We start from the raw sequence: 22248 nt of genomic DNA on the forward strand, positions 1-22248 counted from the left end.
GGGGTGGTGATGGACAGAGTTTCTGAATGATGCAGAATACTCTTACCAAGTCAAGAGATCATGGTTTTAATCCATCACCGTTTTTTAGCTCACTGCACCATCCCAGCTCAGAACCTTCCCACATCGATTTTATCCACACTCAGTGTGGGAGGGTATGCTCAGACGTGAGTCCCTTGCTCATTACACCATCAGGATTCAGGCAAGCCGGGCCGATGACGGCTGTGATGCCAGAAACCGGTCCCCGGAAGCTTGTTTCCTTCCCAGTATAAGAATTGGCTTGGTAGTTTGGTTTGCCCTGTTCCCATCATGCACTGGGACAGGTACAGACTAATTTGCATGTAGCCAGGTTCTGAGCTGGGATGGTGCAGTGATCTAAAAAACGGTGATGGATTAAAACCATGATCTCTTGACTTGGTAAGAGTATTCTGCATCAATCAGAAACTCTGTCCATCACCACCCCCTTTTTCCCAAATCGATTTTATCCACACTCAGTGTGGGAGGGTATGCTCAGACGTGAGTCCCTTGCTCATTGCACCATCAGGATTCAGGCAAGCCGGGCCGATGAAGGCTGTGATGCCAGAAACCGGTCCCCGGAAGCTTGTTTCCTTCCCAGTATAAGAATTGGCTTGGTAGTTTGGTTTGCCCTGTTCCCATCATGCACTGGGACAGGTACAGACTAATTTGCATGTAGCCAGGTTCTGAGCTGGGATGGTGCAGTGAGCTAAAAAACGGTGATGGATTAAAACCATGATCTCTTGACTTGGTAAGAGTATTCTGCATCAATCAGAAACTCTGTCCACCACCACCCCCTTTTTCCCAAATCGATTTTATCCACACTCAGTGTGGGAGGGTATGCTCAGACGTGAGTCCCTTGCTCATTGCACCATCAGGATTCAGGCAAGCCGGGCCGATGAAGGCTGTGATGCCAGAAACCGGTCCCCGGAAGCTTGTTTCCTTCCCAGTATAAGAATTGGCTTGGTAGTTTGGTTTGCCCTGTTCCCATTATGCACTGGGACAGGTACAGACTAATTTGCATGTAGCCAGGTTCTGAGCTGGGATGGTGCAGTGAGCTAAAAAACGGTGATGGATTAAAACCATGATCTCTTGACTTGGTAAGAGTATTCTGCATCAATCAGAAACTCTGTCCATCACCACCCCCTTTTTCCCAAATCGATTTTATCCACACTCAGTGTGGGAGGGTATGCTCAGACGTGAGTCCCTTGCTCATTGCACCATCAGGATTCAGGCAAGCCGGGCCGATGAAGGCTGTGATGCCAGAAACCGGTCCCCGGAAGCTTGTTTCCTTCCCAGTATAAGAATTGGCTTGGTAGTTTGGTTTGCCCTGTTCCCATCATGCACTGGGACAGGTACAGACTAATTTGCATGTAGCCAGGTTCTGAGCTGGGATGGTGCAGTGAGCTAAAAAACGGTGATGGATTAAAACCATGATCTCTTGACTTGGTAAGAGTATTCTGCATCAATCAGAAACTCTGTCCATCACCACCCCCTTTTTCCCAAATCGTTAGCACATTCAGTACACCTTTTGTTTCGGCATCTCTATTGCCCCACACACCCGCCTGCGACTCTCCTACCCAGTGCTTATGTTGCTTCTCCGTCTTTAATGGTTCATCTCCCAGCATTATTGGTTGCTGAGACACCAAAATGTGGATTTGAGGAGAGAGATTAGGCAAAATTTAAGGAGTGTATGGGCCCTTTTGTATGATCTCCGGTTGGGGATGAGGAAAAGCAGATAGTAGCTAATCAGGCTGCGCAATGGGGTCGTAATCCCATTTATAACGTGGAGGATGTTTGGGGTGTGATTAAAGATTATGAGCCCTTTGTACAGCAGCATGCTCTTAAACATATGTCCTTTACGTTGATTGGCCACTGGCAGCAACATTTTGGAGCTGACGCGCCACAAATGTTATCTAATTATTGATTGTGTGTATGCCAGTGGTTTGGACCCAGGCCAAGTTTTTGAGGAACATTACCACGTTGGTTGCTTATTGAGGCAGGTTGCCTGATAAGAGTCCTACCACGGTGTCTCAGTTTCCGATGATAGAGGTTCATCCAATATATCACACAGAGATACCAGAGTTAACGGACCAGCGTGGTAATGTTACTCAAGCGGGTGTAGCTGCCTGTTTTCAAGAACAATGTGTTTATACTCCCTGGAAGAGAAGTGAGGTTTTATCTCTTAAGACTCATTTGCCCGATCCTAGGAAAAATCCTACTGCTTTTTATAAGGAACTGACTGAAGCTGCCTCTTCAACGGTAATGACTCTTGCCAATATTGAAATGTTTTTTGGTCTTCTTGTTCCGGTTCATATTTGGAGACAGGTTCATACACAGGATCATGTTGCGGAATTGGGTGGTACATGGGATCAAATTAAGGCATGGGATCATAAAAGAAAGCCAGATGATAAGCCCCGAGCAGAAGTATTTGCTTTGCCAGGTCGCATTATTACTTATATTCATTCTCTTATTCCACCGAGGAAAGTAGATTGGGATAAGATGATGGCTTGTCGACAAAAGAAATATGAGAGTTTGTCTGATTTTTTATTTTTTTTTACTCGCTTTGAGGATACGTTTTTGGATTACAGTGGACATGATCTTTCTATTGAGGGAGGTGTTCAGCTGTTTGTCAACAGTTTTTGTTTCTAATTTACTTCCGGAAATTGCGACTCATTTACAGGCTTCTGGAAGTACCTGGTCCACCTCTTCCCCTTCTGTTATTTTGAATATGGCCCAATATTATGAACATCGGGACAACGAGGAGAAAGAGAGGACTGAGAAACAGCATAAGGATTTAAAGACAAAGGTGTTGGAGGAAATGGAAGAGGACGTGGTGGTCCTGCCCGGCAGCTTTCATGCACTAGTAGACAGCCAAATACTACGCCTTTGGGGCCGAAACAGTGTGCGTATTGTAAGGAGGAGGGTCATTGGCGTAGCGAGTGCCCTGTGCTTTTGCAGAAGGTGGCAGTCCCTAGAAGTCGAGGTTCTCATGGACAGGGTCGTGCAGCTAGTAGGACTGATAGGGTTCAGAACGCTACAGCCTCACAGGGCCGTTCTGATAATAATTATTTTGATGACCCCCATGATGGGCTGTACTACCATGATGACTATGATATGGATGAAGTGACAGGAATATCTTACAGCTAGGACAGCCAGGGACAGAGTGGGGGACCAGTTCCGATACCTGTAGAACAGCGTGGTCCTTATGTGACAGCGGAACTGCAAGGTTCGACTAAGGAATTCTTCATGGACACAGGTGCGACAAAAAGTTCTGTTTTCTCGAAATATGGTCCCTTTGGCAGCTCTGTCTGGCCATACTAATGTTTCGGTAAGTTTTTCGGGTATACCGGTTGTGAGCCCCACATGGGCTACATTCTACTCGGCGACCTAAATTTCCACTTTGACAATCTCAACGACCACAACACTGCATCCATACTGGAGAACCTCACCACCATCGGTCTCAAACAACTGGTCACAATGCCAACCCACTCAGCAGGACACATGCTAAACCCCGTCTTCTCCGCAAGGAACAACATTTCCGTCAGCCACACCTCCAATCCACAATGGACTGACCACCACTGCGTTCACTTCTGCTTCACCAAACCCAACATACAACACCACGCCCACTGCGACCCTCGCAGAAGCTGGAACAAGGTCACAAAAGACCAGCTAACCACCGCTCTCAGCAAAACCCCAACACCGGCATTCATGGACACCAACACTTCAGCATGCAACCTCCACCACTGGATGTCCGACTGCACCAACACACTCGCTCCCCCTCAAGAAACCCTCGAGCAAGCAGCCCTCCAAGAAAGTCAGCTGGTTCTCCCCAAGCCCTCCAAGAGTCCAGGCGCACCTGCAGACGGCTCGAGAAAAGATGGAGGAGCAGCCAGATCATGGCAGACGATGCAGCCTTCATAAACGTGGTTACCGCCCACCACCACCTCTTCAGAACAACAGGGAAAGAAGCCCTCCAGGAATGCATCAATGCCAACGCCCACAACAGCAGAGAACTCTTCGCCGTTATCAAAGAATTCATCAAACCTGACACAGAGACAGCTGACATTCCCCCTCTCAAGACCTCTACAACAACCATGTCACCTTCTTCCACCGCAAGATCAAGGAGGTCTAGGACAGCTTCACAACCCAAGTGCCACCCACCACACTGCTACCACTGCACACAATGGCTCCAGACCCCAGCAAACCTTGCCCAACAGGACCACTCTTACCTCTGACGACACCTTCAGAATCATGAAGAGCATCAACTCCAGAGCCCCCTCGGACCCCTGCCCTTACCACATCTTCCACAGAGACGGCACCTCCACCGCACTCTAACTCTTCCACACCATCAACTGCTCCATCGAGTCTGCCACCTTCCTGGAAGACTGGAAGCATGCAGAGATCAACCCCCTGCTGAAGAAACCGTCTGCTGACCTGAAGGACTTCATGAACTCTGCTCACCTTCCCAGCCAAAGTCATCAAAAAAGCCAACAACACCCAACTTTCAGAGTTCCTCGAACTTAACCACTTCTTGGACCTCTCCTAATTGAGCTTCAGAAGCAACCACAGAACTGAGACCGCTCTCCTCGCCGCTACAGACGACATCTGCACCCTTCACGACAGAGGCAAAACTGCTGCCCTCATCCTCCTGAACCTCACAGCTGCCTTCGACACCTCTCCCATCACAACCTCAGCACAAGACTCCACAACGCCAGCATCCGCGACAAAGCCCTAGAATGTATCCGCTCCTTCCTCACTGGCCGAACACAGTCATATTTCCACCGTTCAACTCAGAACCCGCAGAAATCAGCTGTGGAGTGCCTCAGGGATCCTCCCTGAGCCCCACCCTCTTCAACATCTACATGGCCCCACTGGCAGCCATCGCCCCAAACCACAGGCTAAACATTGACTCCTACGCAGACACACCCAGCTCATCCTCTCCCTCTCAGACGATGCCACAGCCGCCAAGAGCAACTTTGACAACAGGATGAAGGCAGTCGCCATCTGGATGAACTGCTGCCTCAAGCTCAACTCAGACAAGACCAAAGTCCTTATCCTGGGTTCCACCCCCTCCGCCTGGACCAGCTTCTGGTGGCTGCAGTGCTCAGAACCCCCCCACAACCACGGACCACTCACAAAACCTCAGCATCATCCTGGACTCCTTGCTCTTAATGAACCGCCAGATCAACGCTGTCTCGAACTCCTGCTTCCACACGCTCCGCCTGCTTTGTAAGATCTTCATGTGGATCCCCACCGAGTACAGGAAAATGGTCACCCATGCACTCGTCAGCAGCAAATTCACTATGGCAACGCATTATACGCCGGCACCACCCAGAAGCTCCAAAAGAAACTGCAGAACATCCAGAACGCCTCCGTCAGACTCATCTCGAACATTCCATGTTGCAGCCACAACACCGGTCACCTGAGAGACCTTCACTGGCTACTTACCAACAACAGAATTACCTTCAAGCTCCTCACGCACGCCTACAAAGCCCTTCACAACGCCAGACCTGCATACCTCAATCACTGCCTCTCCTTTTACAATTCCACAGACATCTCTGCTCCACCCAACTGGCCCTAGCCTCCATCCCACGGATCCGCAAGACCACGGCTGGAGGAAGATCCTTCCTCTACCTCGCTGCAAAAACCTGAAACTACCTGCCTCTACACTCAGCACCTTCAGACCCTCAAGGGTGAGTAGTCATGCTTTGTAAGAATCCTGATTGATTGGATTGACTAAAGTTTCCATAAGAGATAGTATCAAGGTCATAAAGGTCATATTCCTGAATAATAGCAGATATGAACATGTCATTCCAAACTGTAGACCTACAGCTTGGAAGTGCATATTTGATGTCCTGGGAGGATATTAAGTTGCTAGTACAAGAAGACATGGTGCTTTTGATGGTACTTGGGAAATGGATCCCTGATTCTGTCTGTAGTGTATGGTTCAGTCAATAGTGAAAATGTGCTGAGGTGTGACATCTGCAATTGTGAAATAACCAATTCTGATGCGAGAGTTGGAGGTGGTATGGGTGGCGGCTTGTTTTTTAGGTGACAAATCTAGAGTGTAGTGCTCTGATGCGAGACTGTCAAGTGCTTCTTCGGCATGAAGGGTCATGAGAGCAGCATTAGTGGTGAGAGTGCATGAGGGAGAGAGAGGTGTGCTCTGAGGACTTTGTTTTGTTGAGTGGGGGTGTTCTGCTCGATTTTCCCGGCCTTCTTGTGAGGAAAGGTGATTGAATGTGACTTCAGTCTCTTACCATTCAAGTCTAAGGGTTAGAGTAGTGAATGGAGCCTATTTACTAGGCACTTCGACATGATCCTGTGCTCTTCCCCATAGATCAGGGCTTGCACACATAGCCTAGGGGATAGATTCGTTAGTATTAGGGATAACCTGTCCTGTAGTGAGGGTATTTCATGGAGCCGTGCTGAATTCAGGCCTGGTAGGCCTCAAACGGGAGAGACTCCATCTTTCTTTCTGCTCCGGCAGCTTGGGATGCTTCTAGGTCAAATGTAATGTTTTAGTTATGAGGTGTTATTCGCTTGGAGAGAACCGGTTCAGGCCGGCCCTTATCGAAGGATTGTATTTTTCTTCATGCCGAAGACACTACATCAGGCCGGCCGGCTGGGAACGTGTCCTTGGTACGGGGAGGTACAAGAATTTGGTGGGCGGCAGGTTACGGGCCGGAATTTTCCATGAGGAAACGCACCTCTATATTAGTGAAAGTCTGAGGCAGTTACATGTTCAGTCCGTAGGCGGCATCTAGCCGTTAGCAGTAAAGCTACTATTTATTCCAGGGAAGACAGACGCCATCTTGGAGGCGGAGAAAAACCGAGAGACAGATACTCTCCTAGTAGAATAGCCAGAGAGGAGAGAGTAGCCGATAAGGAAGAGGTCCCAGTGACTCGGAGAAGGGTGAAGAGAACAGCGCATAGTGGTGCAGACGTGTATCCGTGACTGCGGAGGTGTGACTTCCAGGCGAGCCGAGGCACAGACGAGAAGGGAACCTAGATGACCACTGAGTGCAGGCTACACACTACTAAGGTGATGTCGACCCTTTCTTATTAGAGTACACAACTTAATCTTTCACTTTTCTTTGCAGGTTAGGTGTTATATTGTAATGTTATGTGATTGCGTATGTAATGAGTAATAAAGTACCCAGTTTGTAGTGAACCAACATATGCTGCGTGTTCTTGTATGAGAGGGTAGCCTATTCTTCTAGTCAGCTGCGGCTACATGAACAGATGTTAACCCTGATCAGGTAAGTGGTAACTGAATAAGGGATAGAGGAGCCCCTCGAACCGGAGAACAGGCTATGCTCGAACTGGCAGTCCTTGTGTGATCTGATGAATAGTGAGACTGATTCCCTTTTTGTATGTTATGGTGATCATAGGATGAACTGTCGTATGAGACTGCCGTCTGGGTAGAGAGGTCTGGATTCGTATGGGATCGCGAGGCCGCCACTTGTGCTGAGACTGCTGTCTGGGTAGAGAGGTCTGGATTCGTATGGGATCGCGAGGCCGCCACTTGTGCTGAGACTGCCGTCTGGGTAGAGAGGTCTGGATTCGTATGGGATCGCGAGGCCGCCACTTGTGATACTGTCGTATGGGCAGAGAGGTCTGGATTCGTATGGGATCGCGAGGCCGCCACTTGTGCTGAGACTGCCGTCTGGGTAGAGAGGTCTGGATTCGTATGGGATCGCGAGGCCGCCACTTGTGATACTGTCGTATGGGCAGAGGGGTCTGGATTCGTATGGGATCGCGAGGCCGCCACTTGTGCTGAGACTGCCGTCTGGGCAGAGAGGTCTGGATTCGTATGGGATCGCGAGGCCGCCACTTGTGATACTGTCATATGGGCAGAGAGGTCTGGATCCGTATGGGATCGCGAGGCCGCCGATTATAAGAGGTCTTGGTATGTATAGTAGGAATTCCCTGTCCTTAGGTGGTAGATATATGTGGTTACCTATTGTAAATAGGCCCTAGGGAGGGGGAGGGGGTAACGTTCTGGCTGGGTTAGTGAGGCTCTGATGAGCGGGTTCTATCTGATCCGAAAACCCAAGCAGAACATTTGGCGTCACGAACCGTTTACGAAACCTGTGTGCGTTGTGGTTGTATCGTGTTTGCTTTCGGCGCGTGCGTGGTTTCGTTTGTATATTATTTGTATATAATTGTGTGTATAGTTTTTTTTCTTTCTTCTTTTTCTTTTCTCTTTCTTTTCCGAGATGTTTTCTAGAAAGTCGAAATCTACTTTTAAGTTGCCCGTTGATATTCCCGGCTGGGATTCAACGCCTTATGAAGCCTTAGCCCGTGAGTGGGCTGATTCTACTGGTTTGAGTGAGAATTGGAATTCTTTTTTGGAGCTGGCGGAGCCGGCTAATGTGATTACTTGTTTACAGAAGGCGCCGGTATCTAAGGGTGATGAGCTTCCCGTTTTGGGGCGCAGAGGTTGGATTGTTCTGTCTGCGTACAGGATTCTGCATGAGAGGTTGTTGAAGTTACAGAAATTGCATAAGGATGTGGAAGCGAACTTTGTTGAGATTCAGAATGCTCATACTTTGTTGCGGTGTCAAAATAAGTTGCTTGCTGACAAACTTGACGCGTACCAAACTATTGCCGAGAGGGCGGCTGTGCGAATTGCTCGTTATAAATACAAGAATCGGCGTGGTCGGGTTTTGACGCGAAAGGTGCGTCTAGTCGTGGCGAAAGCCGGACTAGATTGGAATCCTGATGAATGGGATGGTAATATCTGGAACTCGAGTGATTCTCGTTCCTCGGGTGAGGAGTCTGCCAAGCGCGAGTCCTCTCGCTCCGGCCGTGATTGTAAGTCTGCTTCTTGCGCCTCTGGTGGTGCACCCCGTGATTGCGCTCGTCCTTCGAGTGGGGTCGATGCCTCTTACACTGATTGTTCCTCTACGTGTACTGATCGAGCTCCTTCTGATGCTCGTCCCGCGGTCTCGGTGCATCCAGTTTTTCGGCGGAAGTTGCAGCAGGCTCCCGGTGCTCCGAATGGTATTGCTTTAGACTCTTTGGAGGATTTTACTCAACAAGAAATTAGTGATATTTTGCAGCGATTTCGGCAGCGAGCTGGTGAGACCTTACTCACATGGATGGTGCGCCTTTATGAACTGGGCGCTGCTGGCATTATGTTGGATGCTGGCGATTGTTTGAAGTTTTGTTCCTTGAGTTCGGATTCTACTGTACAGGATCATTTTCGTAACTTTAATGGTGGTGGTCAAATTACTTTGCTTCAATTGGCGACTGAGGGTTGTAATCAAAAATATCCTAGTGAGTCTGACTGGCCTGTGAATGACAAACCGTGGTATACTTTGCGCGATGCTGCACAACGTCTCAAAGAGGAGGTGATGAAAACGGCAATTTTTCTGAATACTGCTGACAGGTTGCTTGATGGTTTGTTGACATCTTCTGTGCGGAATCGTATTATTCGTTCTTCCCCTGTTGCCTATAAGCAGGTCATGATGACTTTATTGATTAATCAGACTGGTAACATTTTATCTATAGTGCTGGAATCGGTACGCCAACTCGGTGAGTTGGGTGAGTGGTTTAAACCTGAACGGCAGTCCCGGCCTGACACTCGTACTCCTGGTGACAATAAACTTACTAGACGTGATATGTTTTTTGGTCTTATGGCCGATGGTGTGCGGAAGGAGGACATTGACGGTGAGACTACTTCTCGTTTGTGGGAAATGTTTCGCAAACGTGGCTTGGATCGAAAGGAGGGTGCCCGGCGTGTTCGGACGACTGAGTGTGATCGTGGTTTTTCTGACGGTAGCGGTGATGACGACCGCCGTGGGCGCTCTGATCGTCGTGATGATCGACGTTATGTACGTGATTTGTCCCCCCGTCGTGGGAGAGACAGAGAGAGAGAGGGGGAAAGAGAAAGGGGGAGAGATGATTATGTTAACAGCAGACGTAGAGATGATAGGGATCAATCCCCTGAGTTGAGAAGGAGAGAGGATCGACACAGATTGGCCGATCGAAACCCGCAGTACAATGCAGAGGACAGGAATCCATTTCGTAATAGAGATGGATATGAACAGGAGGTATCGATACCTGGGAAACGTGAGAGTCTTTATCCTGATATATCCTGGTACACAGAACGCAGTAAAAATGACTAGGAAATAGGTCAAGCTCCAGTACACAGATGGGCTCACAGAGATAATAGACCCTATGTAGATATTGATATTTATTGGAGACATCGTAATGTCCAAAGGGCCCGAGCATTGGTAGATACAGGAGCGGAGGCCACTCTTATTCATGGAAAATCAAAGAAGTTTAAAGGTCAGCCTTTTACAATTACCGGATTAGGTGGAAAGGAAACTCCCGCAGTTCAAACTTTACTTGAAATGAGAATAGGTAGAATTCCTAGAAAAGAATACTCTGTATTAGTGGTGCCACTGTGGTAAATTTTAATTACCTAGACTTAATTTATGCGGTAAAATTCAAGAATCCGTGGTATTCGAGGGTATAATAGGGAATTTATTCCTTACAAAGGAATGATGGTTCGAACCAGGCAATCGAGTTCCGTCACCACGAAGGTTCAGGAAGGGATCAGCAATACATTATTGACAGGTTATAATATATATAGTCAATGTATTACAGTAAAGACAGATGCAGGAGGCGTAACAGCTGATAAGAATACACATACGTAATAAAAAGGCGTTACAATAGGCGTGCATAGAGGCGTATACTTAGAAACGTCATTAGGATGATAACACATGTGGGTGGATCCATAAGAGAATCCTGCAAAGTCAGCAAAAATATATGGCAGAGATGCGCGCGCAGCCGCATGACGTGTGATTGACGTGTAACTAGAGGGTGAAGGGAACTTGACATTTAGCCCTACATGAGGAGACAGAAGTCTGGGGTGTCAGGACAACCTAGTCCCAAATCATATCTAATATCTTGTGTTTAAGGAACTATATTATCTAGAAGGAAAGGTCTTTTCGGACAGAGTCTATTCTATACTGACTGCTAGTGCGTGTACAAGCGTCTAAGTGTCTACATGAGATGCGAGGGGGCATGGGCCTACCATGGTAACGAAAGTCATGAATTACTTGCACGGAGACAGTAAGGCCGGGCCCTTTGCTCTGCAGCTGGAGGGATGTTTACCTAAGCTACTTAGACAGGAATGCATTTCTTGAGGAGCGGAGCAGATAACTTGAAGGCTGAATACAGTTTTGGCAGACAACAGGCCGGGCTAGGCACCGTTAGCCGCGCAGGAAGTAAGACAAAGTTCATGGATACAGATGCAGGTCCAGGCTGGAGCATTCAGATGCAGAAGCAGGAAAAAGCTCGATGGCAGAATTCAGGGCCTACCTTGCCAGAGCTGGAAAACGTGAAAAGTATACCATATAAAGACGGTGGCAAGGCATACTTAGGAACGGAATATCTGACCCATTCATGGCAGATCTGAAAGAGGACATATTAACGTTGGACACAATTGTATTTGCGTCTTCATAGCTTGAAGTGGAGGGAACATACATGTACTTGTAGCATGTACATGGAGCCGTTGGGGTCTAGATAGGGGACACAATTGACCATAAAAATTCATATTTCCTCATTCCCTCCTTGTCCCCTACGGACCCTTCATGAAATATCGATCTTCAGGAATCCATCAATCTGTTCATGTAACATCATTTGCTCTTCTTTCTTCTTCCGGGATCTTGAATGAAAACTTGAACGTGGAATACACGATGTGGCACACAGGCCGCAAATCGCTGGTCCACATTGTAGACACAGGCAACAACTGAATACTATGAGAAGGCCAATACCTAGGAAGGATAGGACTTTCCATCCCCAGGCTGACAACACGCTCCAGAACCAACCGGACCATGTCCAGGTGCCTGGATTCTGATGTATCTGGTTTGCAATCTTGTGAAGACGAGTTATGGCTTTATATACGGATGGCGCGTTTTCTGGGATGAAAACACAGCAACTTGATCCGATGACTCTACAGGCTCCGCCCCTATCGGCTAGGATGACGTCAAGGACAAGACGATTTTGAAGAACAACAATCCGCATCGCAGACTGCTCCTCTGTTAAGTTGCCTAGGGCAGAGGTAGTTTCATTCACTACTGCTTCAAGGGTTCTGGTTAATCTACGTATCAGTTTACTGTTTGAGACAACACCTATGTAAGGAAAGAGACCTTTATTGAAGTCTGTATATTGTTCCCATGCTGTTTCAGTGTAGTCAACAATCGGGATATCTCTCTGGGGTCTATGGTGTACTAGATTGGTATTTCTATGATAATCAGGAGGGGCTAGGAAAACAGGTGGCAGAAGGAATGCAATGTAACAGGTACCATCCCAATCTAGAGGTAGGCGTATATATGCGGTGTGACCACATATGAAGTAGGAATGACGGGAAGCTCTAAATGTAGACTTGCCTTTATCACTGAATTCGATCACAGTAGTACATTTACTATGACCCAGGTGTACTGAACCATTCTTTCTTACACAGAATTCACCTTTGACTGGTAATACGGACATAGCAGGCAAGACTAGTGTAGCTTCAGATTCAACATTCAGAATCATGAGGTTAAGTGTAAAATTACCTAATCCATATACTTCATTTTCTAGATCAGTTCCTGTTCTTTTGGGAAGTCCCTCCTTGTTAGGATAACAGGCTTTAAGCAAAACTAAGTTCAGATTTCCCCATACCCAGTTGCTCTGGTAAACTACAGTGTTTGAATCTAAAGAGTTAATCAAACTAAACCATGCTCCACAGGAACCATTCTGTGTGAACGGGTACGGAAAGAGAGGCAGAACTCCTTTGTACTTCTGATAGGGAGGGAGTCGGCCACATATCCAACAATTTGTAGCGTTGCTGGTCTGATGGGAATGATGTAACATACTAATGAATGTGTTGTTGCGCAGCGCAAATCTATAGGACAACTCATGTGGAGGTAGTTCACTAAAAGAATGTTCGGCAGTAACATTGTGAGCACGCTTGAAAATAGGATAGTACATGTGCAACAGTATACTTGCAGCAATAATAAAAAGACTTAAAAACATAATCAACAATGTCACTATACAGTGACTATGAAGTGATTTACAGTATGCATGTTTCTTGAGCTGTTTCTGTCTATTTCTCTCTCTAATTCGGTCTAGAGGATACATGTCAAAGACTTAATTCAACCGATTCACCTTGGAGAGGACTTAAACAATCGAATTGTCTGACTTGCTAGACCTTAGTTTCAGTTTATAGTTTTGAGATTCGGTCTTTTCAACCAGGGGGAGTTTTGAATCAGTCTCTGGAAGGGGGCAGGGCTGAGAGTTCAAATCCGATGGTAGTCCATGAAATTTCTTGATATGACTCGAGTGTAACCAACCCTTGCGACCCTCGACCTTCACTGCTGTCCTCGTCGTTAGAAGAACCAGCTTTGGTTGTTGCCAGCGAGGCTCCAACGGGCTCCTCCTGTCGAAGTTTCTGATGAAAACTAGGTCTCCAGGAACCACTTCATGGGGTTTTACCTCGGTGTTGTCGGGAAAGGCTGCAGCTACCTGTGAACGGCAAGATTGTAGTGCAGACATCAAGGAAGCAAGGTAATCTGTCAGCATATTACAATCAACATCAGTGATTTTACGAGGTATAGGCGTCCCCCACATATTCGGTGGCCTACCGAAGACCACCTCGTACGGGGATAGCCCTGTGCGAGAATGTGCTACCATTCTCATGTAAAATAGTGCAACTGGTAAGGCTACTATCCAGTCGACACCTTTCTCTCTACATATTTTAGAAAGTCGTATTTTCAGGGTCTGATTATGACGTTCCACGAGACCTGCTGCCTCGGGATGTCGGACACAGTGGAATTTCCATTGATAGCCTAACAAAAGTAAAATGTGTTTCATCAGTTCGGATGAGAACGGCTGGCCATTATCTGAGTACACGATACGGGGCAAACCATACCGTGGGAAGAATTCACAAACTAATTGTTTGGCAGTAGTCGGGGCAGTGTAATCTGAGACGGGATACGCCTCTGTCCAACGGGAAAGAGCGCATACAACTACGAGGACATATTTGAATCCTCGACATCGTTCCATCTGGATATAATCCATCTGGAGGACTTCAAAAGGGTGATCGGGAGGTTGAAATCCACCCTGCTCTACAGGTACGCCTTTACCTGGATTGAACTGACAACAAATCATACAAGTTCGGACTTTTTGTTTGGCTGCAGCTCGTAAGTGTTTGTTGAACCAAATGTGTTGAATACTGTCTAACATAGCTTTCTCTCCTAGATGTGCTGGACTATGTATTGTGTTAATGATAACTTGAACCATTGAGTCGGGGAGAAACCATATAGATTTTCCCTTCGTCATCCATCCCTGATCTGTTTGGATCCCTCCTAATTCAGTCCATTTCTTTATTTCCTCTGGTGTAGCATGTGTCTGTATGTCAATTACATCAAGGGCGGGATCCCTAACTGTCATGCAGTGTGTCGGCATCGGAACTATTGTCTTTGTCAAGTCAGTTGCATGAGTCCTATTCTGTGCTGTTTGCTTAGCTGTTCGGTCTGCTAGGTCGTTACCCTGGGAAATAATATCGGTGGCTTTTGTATGGGCTTTACACTTCATGATAGATATTGAAGTAGGTAGATGTATTGCATCTAACAGAGCTTGAATGAGGGGACCGTGTTGAATGTTGGCACCGTGAGAAGTCAAATAACCTCTCTCTCGCCAAAGGACTCCGAAGTCGTGTACAACTCCGAAAGCATAACGTGAATCTGTGTATATGTTAACTTTTCTATTCTTGGCTTGAATACAGGCTTGTGTCAGAGCAATAAGCTCTGCTGCTTGAGCTGATAATGTGTCAATACAATTTGTTTCAATGACTTCGGTGTCTGTCGTGACTGCATAAGCGGCCACTAACTCTCCTGTACTTGTTCTCATACATGAACCATCCACATAAAGTGTCAGGTCTGGGTCTGGTAATGGGACATCTGTCAAGTCTTGTCTGGGTTTCGTTGTAATAGTAATGACTTCAATACAATCATGTGCCAGTGGGTCTGTTCCACTTAATGGCAAAAGTGTGGCAGGATTTAATGTACTACAACGTCTGATTTCTATGTGTGGCTGAAACAATGTGAGTTCGTAACCTGTCAGTCGTGCTATAGTCAAGTGTTGTGTTTGTGTTCGGTTCAAGAGAACCTCTACTGCGTGTTGTACTTGTACCGTCAATTGATGTCCTAGTACTATGGAATCGCTTTGTCTAATCGCTAGAGCTGTTGCTGCAACTGATTTCAGGCACGCAGGAAGAGCTTGAGCTACGGGATCTAATGTGCTAGAAAAGTAAGCACATGGCTTGTGTGATCCTGCTTGTTCCTGAGTGAGTACTGACAAAGCAGTACCTTCGCGTTCTGTAACAAAGAGTGTAAAAGGCTTACTGTAACATGGTGTCGCTAAAACAGGTGCTTGGCATAAAGCTTTCTTTAAGTCTTCAAATGCTTGTGTATGTTCTGGAGTCCAAGGGAGGACAGTCGATGTCGCTGCCTCCTGTGTTGTCAACTGAATGAGTGGTTTTGCTAGAAATGCATATTGGGGAATCCACTGCCTGCAGTACGAAGTGAGGCCTATGAAGGCCCGTACCTCCTTTTGTGTCTTGGGTGGTGGCATGTTTACAATTAACTGGATGCGGTCAGGTGTGAGCTGTCTCCCCCCTTTGGACAGCAAGTGCCCTAGGTACACAACTTGCTGGGCACAGAATTGCAGCTTCGAAGGGGACACCTTGTGCCCCTTGTCGGCTAGAAAATGTAAAACCGTCAGTGATGCTTTTTCACATTCGGGTTCGCTTCGGGCGGTGATCAGTAGATCATCGACATACTGAAGCAGTGCAGTGTTAACTGGCATGTGGATACTGTCAAGTTGTCTTTTCAGTGCTTGGCTGTAGATGCTAGGACTTTCTGTAAATCCTTGAGGTGCGCGTGCGAATTTAAAACTTCGTCCATTTAAACTAAATCCGAACAAATATTGGCTTTCCGGATCGATTGGGACGCTAAAGAAGGCGTTCTTGAGGTCAATTACAGTAAAGAACGTTGCCTCTGAATCAATAGCTGTCAGTAATGAAGAGATATCTGGGACCACGGGATATTGTGGTACAATGCATTTATTCAATTCGCGCAGATCAATAACTAATCGATATACTGGGGGTGCTTTTCGATCAGTTCGTTTAAGAATCGGAATGATCGGAGAATTACATACATTGGAGTCGGTTTCTACAACTACTCCTTGTGCAATGAGCTCGTCAATGATTTGCAGTAAAGCCACTACAGCATCTGGCGGTAACTTGTATTGTCGTATTCGTGGTAATACCACTCCTGTTTTGAGTGTGACTCGATATGGTGTAATGTGCATACAACCTACATCAGTGGGGCCTTGTGCCCATAAGTGTGCAGGTAGATTCTGTAACCTGTGATCCATGTCTCTAGACACGTAGTGACCTTTAAAGTCACGCAAAAATAGTCGTACTCCGTCCGGAGAACAACATATTATAGCTCCTAGAGCTTTCAATGTTTTTATACCTAACAAGTTTTCTGGACATGATTTTGTAAGCAATAGATCTGTAGTCCGTGTCAATGGACCGACTGTAAATGCAAGTGGTTGCGATACTTCGTTAATAGTAGGCTTTCCTGAGAAACCAAGGGAAATATTTTGTGAGCCTGAGAGGGGTGCCCCTGGGACTTCGTCGTGACTTATAGTTGTTCTGCTTGCCCCTGTATCAAGTAGAAACTTTCTGTCTTTCCCTAATACTTGACTCTGTACATAAGGACCCTCTTGATCTACAGGAACCTCAATAAGGGGTAAGCCAACTTCCCTCTCTAGGCTATTTCATGTGTATCGCTGATACTCTGGATAGTCATTTTGTGCATACTGGTACATCTGTTGTGTCGTGTTTTGTGTTGCGGCAATAGGCTGTGGCTGTGGTTGTGGTACGGTCTGTTGTGCAGCTTGCATAGGCTGTACATTCTGAGGTGCTTGTTGTTGGATCTGATCCTGTCTAGGCGGACGTGGTCTCTCCTTGGTTTTACCCGTAGAGATATTATGTTTCAGAACTGCACAATCGTTTATATAATGACCTGGCTGTTTACAATAGTTACATGTCCCTTTAACGGGAACCGCTGAATTACTGGACTGTGTCGCACCCTTTTTATGACCGTCAGCTGGAACTGACTGAGCGACGAGCATTTTCATTTTCGTGTCTTTCATACGTCTTTGTTCGTGTTCTTGTTCTTCTCTAATTCTATTCTGGTGATACTGTAACATTTGTAACATTTGTGAAGGAGTGTTAGCTTGCCAAGTGCTTTCAACTTTCAATACTCTGTTTTTAACCTGTGGCAGGGAATTCTCGACTAGTTTTGTTACAAAAAGATGTGGATATGAATCGCTACTTGCTTTCAGGCCACTATTAATACCAAAACATTTTTCAAATCGGGAATAAAAATCACTAGTGTCTTCATCAGGTTTCTGTTTACAAGCTGAGATTGCTCCCCAATCTTCCTTTTTCGTAGTTAATAAACGTGGCAATACTTGTACTAATAATCCTGGCAATGCTTTTGTTTTGTCCCCAAGCCCTACGCCTGCAGTTCGGTTATTTTCTTCGGTTTCCAATGCGGTCCAATCAATCTTTTGGTCTCCCACCTCCCATTATTTTTCTTTGAGTTTCTCATAAATACCGGCAGGCAATAATACTTTCAATATTTTCATAATGTCAGGATAGGTATATTCACCCATGAGTAACATGTCCTTTAGTTCACGGTGAAAACCTGCTGGATCTTTGTCATGGCTGGGCACTAATTTTTTCATTTCCAATAGTTCTATTTTAGTTATGGGCGTGTACACAAACACGCGTCTAAACGTATTGTCATCATTTCTAACTGGGTGTACTTCGCGTAAGGGATTCTGTCTGTCTATGTAATACGTTTTTCTCTCCATGGAAGGAGCTGGATCATGTTCTGGACACAAAAAGGCACTATATCTATGTCGGTATTCTAGAATTACTTTAATTAGATCGGTACCTAGACCTCTCCATTTATTCATGAGTAGTTCTATCAATATATCAGGTAGGGGACCAGGATCGGAATGCTGGCTTTTATATAATATAAGGAGATGTTGTATCATGTATATACTAGCTAAACGCTGTTCATCTGGGGCGAGATTCAGAAACGTGTGTGCTAGCGCATCATCACTGTATTTTTCAGAGCTGTCAGCCCATTGTACTGCTGACCTGGCTAATTCTTGTTCATCCATAGAATCGAGCACGTGGTACCCCCTTCGTTCTCGAAGTAATTTATCAGTAGCCTGGAATAAGTGTTCAGGGGTCCTTGGATTTGAGATAACTGTTTGAAAAATTCTGTTACATTCTGGATGTATCGGACGTATTGTTTTATTAAAAGATCTTCCTTTTCCTACATAAGCTATCGTTTGTTTAGCTGGTAATTCTAATTGTCCTGTGTTCATTTCTGACTGTTCCTCCTCCTCTTCCTCTGATTCAGTTTTATCTGCCTCTACTCTTCTTTCATGTATTCGTTCTACTTCTTTTCTGATTTTTCGGCACATGACTTCTATATACTTCTGTTTATCATGTTTTCCGTCTGTTATATTCTGACCCCATCGGGTAAGTACTTGCATTTCTTCCGGATCTACTTCAGGCCTATCTCTGTTTCTGATCAAGCAGTTTATAAAAAAGCGTAACAATAATTTTTGCATGTCGACTTTCTGGTATTCCATGGCCTCGCCAATACTTTCAGGACCTTGCCCTGTTTGGACAAAGCGATATATTTTGTCTAGATGTTCAACCATTCCTGGTAGCGTCATTAAATAGTCTGCAGCTCGTCGTAAACGTACTGAAGATAGCAACATTCTGTCGTGTTTACCTGGCACTGGATCATATCTACAATCTGTAAGAGGTTCATTTAATATGTTGTCATTAGCTCTTTGGGGTGTACGTTGGTATGCTAAATCCCTATAAGTCAATCTAGTTGTTGGCGGTGGCGTGGAAAAACCTCCTGTCGCACCTCCTGAGGTGCCAAGTCCAAAAGGATTTGTTGGGTGTAGGGTAGAGAGTGTGGGTGCAGGAAGGACTGTAGAAACAGATGGAATGTTTAGAACGTGAGGAGTTTGTTGCTGCGGAGGTGGGTGCAGCTGATCTTGGGGTTGAGCGTCGTTAACAGGTGGTGTGCGTTGCTGCGCACCATTAGCATATTCGGGGGCTGCGTCATCTAAATAGGAAGAAAGGAAAATGTCCTTTGCGGTCTTGGGATGTACTTTAACCGGGAGTAATGGAGGTGGCAGATCCTTTGGTACCTCCAAGGTGGCATTAGGCAAACCCTCGGCCAGAAGAGGATACATACCATTCATAAGAGTCTTTCGTTGTCTGTCTACTTGTTCTGTTTTTACTCGGATACCTTCGTCAATTAATATGTTTTCTCGGGCTTTTTCTGAATCTTCCCTACTTTTCTCTTCCTTTCTGAGCGCTTTCTCTGTGCGTCTATGCAATTCTTTACGCCATAGTTCAATGGCATCTTTCTGTGACTGTCTGGCTTTCTTTTTCCATAACACTTCTTCTATTCTCATGATGCAATCTGCATCCCATGTTCCAGTAGCGGGCCATCTCTGACTCTCTGCTAAATCCTTGGTGTAGTCCACCCATAGATCAAGATATAATACGGCATCTAGGCCATGTTTATGGTACATAAAGTACCCTGGAGTGTCCCTAGGTGGAATGGGAACAGCTTCCTCGATTATCCCTTTTCTAGTTTTTATCTGTCTTAATTTGGAAAATAACGGCATCTTGAACCTTGCTACTTAATTCTTACTCGGTCTTGAACACGATAATTACAATAAACACAATAATGAAGATCGAACAATCACTCATACCACGACATTTAAAACATATCAAAACATTTCAGAACGAACAATAATAATTAGAATAAAACTATTAACTGCATAATACTAAATATACTGTATGTACTGCTAAACAGCACAGATACACTGCTAAAACAGTGCAGACCAGGTTTGTGTACCCAAACCCGTCTTGACCGGCACAAACTAATGTGCACGTCTAGATGCGTCCCCAGCAACGGTACTCACCGGGAAGCACGGAACGGAAGGCCTCGGAAGTCTGGACTGGACTAGACCAAACTGGACTGGACTCGACTCGTGACTTAGATACTTCGGAACTTCGGAATCTTGTGGGCCTCTGTATACCTCGGATCTTGCTCTCTCAGCTAGGCTCTGGTCGGGATTCTCCGCACTCCTCACCGCCTCGTCTGGGTGTTGATCGCAGCCTCAGTCGCCCCCGTTGGCCTGAGGGAGATACAGGAAATCCTGCGGGTACGCGTAATTGTCCGTCCGGCTGTGGCAGGAGACCGGGTCTGCAACGCACCTCCGGCGCGTGGGGTGTGAGAGGTGTCCCTATTCGGGCGCCAATTATGTGGTAAATTTTAATTACCTAGACTTAATTTATGCGGTAAAATTCAAGAAGAATAACTCAGTAAAAATAAGAGGCAGAATCCGTGGTATTCGAGGGTATAATAGGGAATTTATTCCTTACAAAGGAATGATGGTTCGAACCAGGCAATCGAGTTCCGTCACCACGAAGGTTCAGGAAGGGATCAGCAATACATTATTGACAGGTTATAATATATATAGTCAATGTATTACAGTAAAGACAGATGCAGGAGGCGTAACAGCTGATAAGAATACACATACGTAATAAAAAGGCGTTACAATAGGCGTGCATAGAGGCGTATACTTAGAAACGTCATTAGGATGATGACACATGTGGGTGGATCCATAAGAGAATCCTGCAAAGTCAGCAAAAATATATGGCAGAGATGCGCGCGCAGCCGCATGACGTGTGATTGACGTGTAACTAGAGGGTGAAGGGAACTTGACATTTAGCCCTACATGAGGAGACAGAAGTCTGGGGTGTCAGGACAACCTAGTCCCAAATCATATCTAATATCTTGTGTTTAAGGAACTATATTATCGAGAAGGAAAGGTCTTTTCGGACAGAGTCTATTCTATACTGACTGCTAGTGCGTGTACAAGCGTCTAAGTGTCTACATGAGATGCGAGGGGGCATGGGCCTACCATGGTAACGAAAGTCATGAATTACTTGCACGGAGACAGTAAGGCCGGGCCCTTTGCTCTGCAGCTGGAGGGATGTTTACCTAAGCTACTTAGACAGGAATGCATTTCTTGAGGAGCGGAGCGGAGCAGATAACTTGAAGGCTGAATACAGTTTTGGCAGACAACAGGCCGGGCTAGGCACCGTTAGCCGCGCAGGAAGTAAGACAAAGTTCATGGATACAGATGCAGGTCCAGGCTGGAGCATTCAGATGCAGAAGCAGGAAAAAGCTCGATGGCAGAATTCAGGGCCTACCTTGCCAGAGCTGGAAAACGTGAAAAGTATACCATATAAAGACGGTGGCAAGGCATACTTAGGAACGGAATATCTGACCCATTCATGGCAGATCTGAAAGAGGACATATTAACGTTGGACACAATTGTATTTGCGTCTTCATAGCTTGAAGTGGAGGGAACATACATGTACTTGTAGCATGTACATGGAGCCGTTGGGGTCTAGATAGGGGACACAATTGACCATAAAAATTCATATTTCCTCACCACTCTTAGAATTCATAATTGGAATTGATATTTTGAAAGGAATGACTTTGCACTTAGATGATGGATGTTACCAATTTGGAACTAAACATTATATATCGTCCAGGCCTGTACGGGTTGGTCGTTTAAGAATGCCCCCCATAAAAGTTCCCCAGGCGACAAAAGTGGTTTGTCAGAAGCAGTATCGCATTCCAGGTGGTCATGAAGAGATTAGTACCACCATTCAGGAGTTGGTGGATGCAGGAGTTATAACCCCAGTTACTTCTGCTTGGAATAATCCTGTTTGGCCTGTACGTAAGAGTGATAATTCTTGGCGCATGACTGTTGATTATCGAGAATTGAATAGACACACACCCTCTTTGACTGTTGCAGTACCGGATGTTATTACCCTAATTGAAAGAATCCAAAAACATCCAGGTACATGGTATGCGTCCATTGATATTGCTAATGCTTTCTTTTCGATTCCGATTGCCCCTGAGTGTCAGGAACAATTCAGTTTTACGTGGAACGGGCGTCAGATGACGTTTAGAAGTCTTCCCCAGGGCTATGTGCATAGTCCTACGATATGTCACCGGCTGGTGGCAGAGC

The sequence above is a fragment of the Triturus cristatus genome, chromosome 6 (genome assembly GCF_964204655.1).
Source record: "Triturus cristatus chromosome 6, aTriCri1.1, whole genome shotgun sequence".
In the NCBI taxonomy this organism is placed as follows: domain Eukaryota; kingdom Metazoa; phylum Chordata; class Amphibia; order Caudata; family Salamandridae; genus Triturus; species Triturus cristatus.